Source organism: Nothobranchius furzeri, chromosome 6 (genome assembly GCF_043380555.1).
Source record: "Nothobranchius furzeri strain GRZ-AD chromosome 6, NfurGRZ-RIMD1, whole genome shotgun sequence".
Lineage (NCBI taxonomy): Eukaryota > Metazoa > Chordata > Actinopteri > Cyprinodontiformes > Nothobranchiidae > Nothobranchius > Nothobranchius furzeri.
Window position 1 is genome coordinate 31,643,873 of NC_091746.1, and position 6,000 is coordinate 31,649,872.

Genomic DNA, 6,000 nt, shown 5'->3' on the forward strand with positions numbered 1-6,000 from the left:
TTTAACCGGAAACAAGTTAGTGGCGGGCAAATCAAGAGTTTCTGCTGTGCTCTGCTACTGTTTCTCGTCACTATCAGCGATGGGGAGGCCCGCGGTTCGTTTAGCTGCCGTGCATCGTCCGTGTCAGGGGAGAATTTAGGGGAGGGAGGGTGGGGTCCACGCTTAGCCTGGCGGGTGGCTAAGTGTAATGCCCAGAAAGGGTCCATTCTGACCTATATATCGACCTACATAGTGACCGGTAGAGGTGCTGAAAAATATTGATTAAATTAAATTAAATTCCAATTCAAGTTTTTTATAAAGCGCCAAATCACGACAAGAGTCGTCTCAAGGACCTTCACATAATAAACATTCCAGTCCAGGTCAGGTCATTAAGCCAATCAGAAATAATGTTTCCTATATAAGGAACCCAGCTAATTGCATCGAGTCACTGACTAGTGTCAGTGACTATACAGCAATCTTCATACTAAGCAAGCATGCAGCGACAGTGGAGAGGAAAACTCCCTTTTAACAGGAAGAAACCTCCAGAGAATCCTGGCTCAGTATAAGCAGCCATCCTCCACGACTCACTGGGGATGGAGAAGACAGAACACACACACACACACACACACACACACACACACGCACGCACGCACACACACACACACACACACACACACACACACACACACACACACACACACACACACACACACACACACACACACACACACACACACACACACACACACACACACACACACACACACACACACACACACACACACACACAAAGACAAAGTAATGTGTCTATAGTTATATTGTGATTTCTTAGTAAATATTCTATTTGGCGAGAGATAAACTTTATTGTATTTATCCTAGTGGATCTATAATTAAACGGGTAAACTAGTAGTAGCACATCAAAAGTCAAGGAAAGCAAAAAGTTATTATCAGGAGAGGTAGAATGTTTTAGTGGTTAGCAGCAGTGTGCTAGACGATGGCCCTCTCCATGAGGCCACCACAGCTCAGCAGAACATCGTTGTAGCTTCTTCTGGGGAGAAAAACACTTAGAGAGAAAATAAAGTTAACAGCTGAAATAGCAGGAAATAATACAGTTAAAGAGCAGATTGTAGAAGAAAGCAGTAGAGTGTGAAAAGTGGTCAGTGTATCCTCCAGCAGTCTAAGCCTATAGCAGCATAACTACAGAGATAACTCTGGATAATCTATCCTATTTAGATGGAGGCATGTTGGAGGCAGGGCAAGGGAGAGCCGTCTTTACCGACTGTGCACTCCACCTCCCTCTACTCCCCCACTTGTCCAGATCTAGGCTAACATCAGATTTTAACCATAGGCCCTATCAAATAAAAACGTTTTAAGCCTAGTCTTAAAAGTATTTTGGACAAGCTGAAGACTTTTAACTACATTCTGTGGACTTCCTGAGAGTAATGAATTACAGTAATCCAGTCTTGATGTAATAAATGCATGAACTAGTTTTTCAGCATCACTCCTGGAAAGTATGCTTCTAATCTTAGCAATATTCCGAAGGTGGAAAAAGGAAATCCTACAAACCTGTTTAACCTGGGATTTGAATGACATGTCCTGGTCAAAGATAATACCAAGGTTCCTTACTTTGTTCTCAGAGATTAATGTAATGCCATTCAGGTCAGGCGATTGGCTAAGCAATTTCCTTTTCTGGATTTCTGGTCCAAAGATGAGAACTTCCATCTTGTCTTGATTTAAACGCAAGAAGTTAAGAGTCATCCAATTTTTTATGTTCTCAAGACAAGCCTGTAATCTACCCAACCGATTAGGTTCATCAGGGTTAATGGATAAATATAGCTGAGTATCGTCAGCATAACAGTGGAAGTTTATCCCATGCTGTCTAATGATTTTACCAACTGGGAGCATATATATAGTAAAAAGAATTGGTCCAAGCACTGAACCCTGTGGTACTCCACAAGTAACCCTGGAGTATGAAGAAGATTTGTCATGTACATTTACAAAATGAAATCTGTCAGACAGGTAGGATTTAAACCAGCCTAGCGCTGTTCCTTTGATCCCTACAACATGTTCAAGTCTTTCTAAAAGAACATTGTGATCAACTGTGTCAAAGGCAGCACTGAGATCTAACAAGACTAGAACAGACACAAGATTCTTATCTGAGGCCATGAGAATATCATTTGTAACTCTCACTAATGCAGTTTCAGTGCTGTGATACTCTCTAAAACCAGACTGAAATTCCTCAAACAGAGCATTAGTGTTTAAATGCTCACATACTTGGATGGCCACTATTTTCTCCAGGACTTTGGATAAAAATGGAAGGTTAGATATTGGTCTATAGTTCATTGGGTCATCTGGATCCAGAGAAGGCTTCTTAAGTGAAGGTGTGATTACAGCAACCTTAAACTCCTGTGGTACATATCCAAAGTCAAAGTCAAGTCAAAGTCAAAGTAATTTATTGTCATTTCTACCACATGTGCAGGACATACAGAGAAACGAAATTGAGTTTCAGCACACACAATTCAAAGATCAGACATACGTGGGTAAGACACATGACAAGAATTGGTGACTGTCCATTTACTAAGGATAGATTGATTATATCTAGAATGGGGGCAGTAACCAAAGGATATGCTTCTTTAAATAATTTGGTTAGGATTGGATCCAAAATGCAAGTTGAAGGTTTAGATGAAGCTAATATTTTTGATAACTCTGAAAGCTCAACTGGATCAAAACGGTTCAAGCACAGATGAGGTTCTAGAGTCACCTCTGATGCTGCCTCACTTACTGAGGAAGAAGAAATCGCATTAGGGAGGATGCTAAAGATTTTGTTTCTAATAGAATTAATTTTACTTGTAAAAAATCCCATGAAGTCATTGCTGCTGAGGGCTAAGGGAATAGATGGCTCAGAGCTATGATTCTGTGTAAGTTTAGCAACTGTACTGAAAAGAAATTTAGGATTATGCTTATTCTCCTCAATTAGTGCTGAGAAGTAAGCAGTTCTAGTTTGTCGAAGCTTATTTTTATAAAGCACAAGACTATTTTTCCAGGATAGGTAGGCCTCCTCATGGTGTGTAGAGCGCCATGTTCTCTCCAATTTCCTAGAGTTTTGTTTTAAGGCTCGTAAATGAGAGTTAAACCAGGGAGCCAACTTCCTGTCCCTAATTACCTTCTTTTCTAAAGGGGGAACATCATCTAATGCCACACGTAAAGAGGAATTAACATGATGAACTAAGGCATCAATACCAAACAGTATCAGCTTTTGAGTATGATGATGTAGAGGGGGAGACGGCGGAAGAGTTATCGCCACGTTTCCATCTAGCGTCCATAAACAGACGTACGGTACGTCTACCAGAGGTGGAGAGTAACGAATTACGTTTACTTGCGTTACTATAACTGAGTAGTTTTTGTGTGTATTCATACTTTTTGAGTCATTTTTAAAGTTTGTTATTTTAAGAGTGTAATTATTGCACTTAGTGTTGGGAATTGATACGTTCTTTTCCATATTAATGCCATTAATGATTCTATCAATCCATTCCCTTATCAATTCCAGAGTAGTTCAATAGGTGGTGAAAAAATAATTGCACACAGTCTCCTGCATTATAACAGCCAGATTATTAATGATAAACAATCAACTGTACCTGGTATTGTTTGGAAAGATCTTTCCAAATGTTCTCTTGTATGCTCCTGGTGAGCACCGAGTCATCTTCTTGTACGGTGTAGTGTTGCTGTAGCTTTTGCAAAATGGGAAAAATCGCACCACAGGGTGGACTTTTGTCGCTAGTCTGCTAGCGAGGAGTAACTGTATGTATATAAGGCAAATGATGCTGACATGATAGCCAGTGTTAGCAGTGTTGGGAGTAATGCCGTTTAAGTATAACGGCGTTACTAACGGCGTTCTTTTTTAGGTAACGGAATAATCTAATTAATTACTTTTCCCGCCGTTGCAACGCCGTTACCGTTACTGGGGACGGAAGGTTGTGCGTTACTATGTGCTTGTCGAACGTTGAGCAGCTGCGTGAGGCTTTCTGACCGCCACACTTCAGCTGCAGCCAGGGAGAGAGAGGTGTCGGTAACGCGCTTACAAACACGATGATGATTGGCCAGGTGGGCGGAGACCTTCACCGTCTCAGTCGCTGCTGCTGTAGTGTAGACACAGCAAGTGATGGTAATAACGCCGTTTAAAATAACCACGTTACTAAAAAAATATTTCTTTCTGTAACGAGCAAACTAATTAATTACCGTCTTCTTTTAACAAAACGATCGTTTCTGTTACTGATAAGGAAATGCGTGCGTTAAGCAGCGCAGTGTGTTGAAGCTGTCATCAGCTGATCAGGAGCTAAAGAGGCAGATGTTTTCATCCAAGAGCATCACGGCCGTGAAGAACGAGGAAGACGTGATGAATATCTACAGCTGCAGGTGTGGATCTGCAGCCGTGTCCTTCTTAGAGTGACAGCGGGACGTCCCGAAGGTCCGCTCACCTGTTCACCGCTCAGACGTCCTGATCTTCTACCTTCCTAGATCATCCAGCTGTAACCTGTTCCTGATCATGTCTTTAGTCCCGCTGTAACACTGATGCATCAGTCTCAGACGTCATGGAGCTCAGGTGTTATTAGAACTACCTGTGTGTGTTCACCACCCAGCTTCAGCTCTTCTGTGGTTGGGTCTGACCCACGTTAGTAAATGTAAGTCCTCCATCAGGCTTGTGCCTCTTCTAGTGTCATTTAAAGGATTTTATTTATTTATTTAACCGTTACTAGATTAGCAGCAACAGAAATGCTGCTAAAACACACAATTATGTGAAGCTGGAAAACTTAGAATATTGTGCAAAATTACATTTATTTCTGTAATTTAACTAGACTGAGAGACCATTTAAAGGCTCAGGAACCTTTACAGGTGTTTCTATTTGCAATTTTAAATTTTAGCTGATTGGGGTCTTGTTAAATATCACACAGTGACCTTTTAATAGTCTAGATTAGTGTAATGTTCCTGTTAGTAGTTCCTCCTGTTAGGTACTTATTTATTTAAATTATTCAGGTTTATAAAAAACATTTGGACATACATTTTATTATGTTCCAGTCATTAGTCATTTATATTTCACTATTGTACTAATTCTTGCATTCTTTAATGAAAAAAGTAACTAAGTAGTTATCTTTGTTGGTAATTAGTTACTTTTATGATCTTGTAACTCAGTTAGTAACTGAGTTACTTTTTAACAAAAGTAATCAGTAACTATAACTAATTACTTTTTTAAAGTAACGTTCCCAACACTGAGTGTTAGTTAATATATGCAGTGTTAACAGGAGAAGACACACAAACATCACCGCTGCTGCATTTAAACTCACCAGTCTGGAGTGGGTCAAAAACACAACTTTCACGTTAAGTTATCGCTTATTTTGCGCCCAAATTCTTTAGTATATTCACCGTTTCCTCCCTTTGGTGAAATATCTACTTTGCATTTATTGCAAGTTGTCCAAATGTCTCCCTTTCTCGTAAACTATAAACTTTCGAGCGTTTGCGCTGCTGCTTAGGCGCCATGTTTCCTCCTGACTAAATGCAGAAGCTACACAACGTGCATGGTGACGTCATTTGTGCCGACTGGAATTGATATGGACTCATTTGCAAAATCGGTAAATGATTTCTAGGAATTAAAACATTTTCTTAATCAGAAGAAAATGTTGATCCGAATGAAAGTGATCGGGTCAGAGTGATCAGAATGGTGTGTTTGAAAGAATCATCTTTATTTTAATCCGACTACTCACCACCGGCAGGTGACGTGTCTTGCCAAAGGATGCTACGATCAGCATGACTGATGGACCCTGGGATCGAACCTGCAACCCTCCAATTACAGGGCAAACTCCTAACCCCTGAGCCTGACTTTCAAAAACAAAAGACCAAAAGCCGTCTTCACGTAGTATTTCCTTTATTCATGTCTGACAATAAGCGTTCACTTGCACTTGTATTAATCTACAGGCTTTCTTAATCTAACAAAGGATAATATTCATGTGAAAATATGTGGACATAATT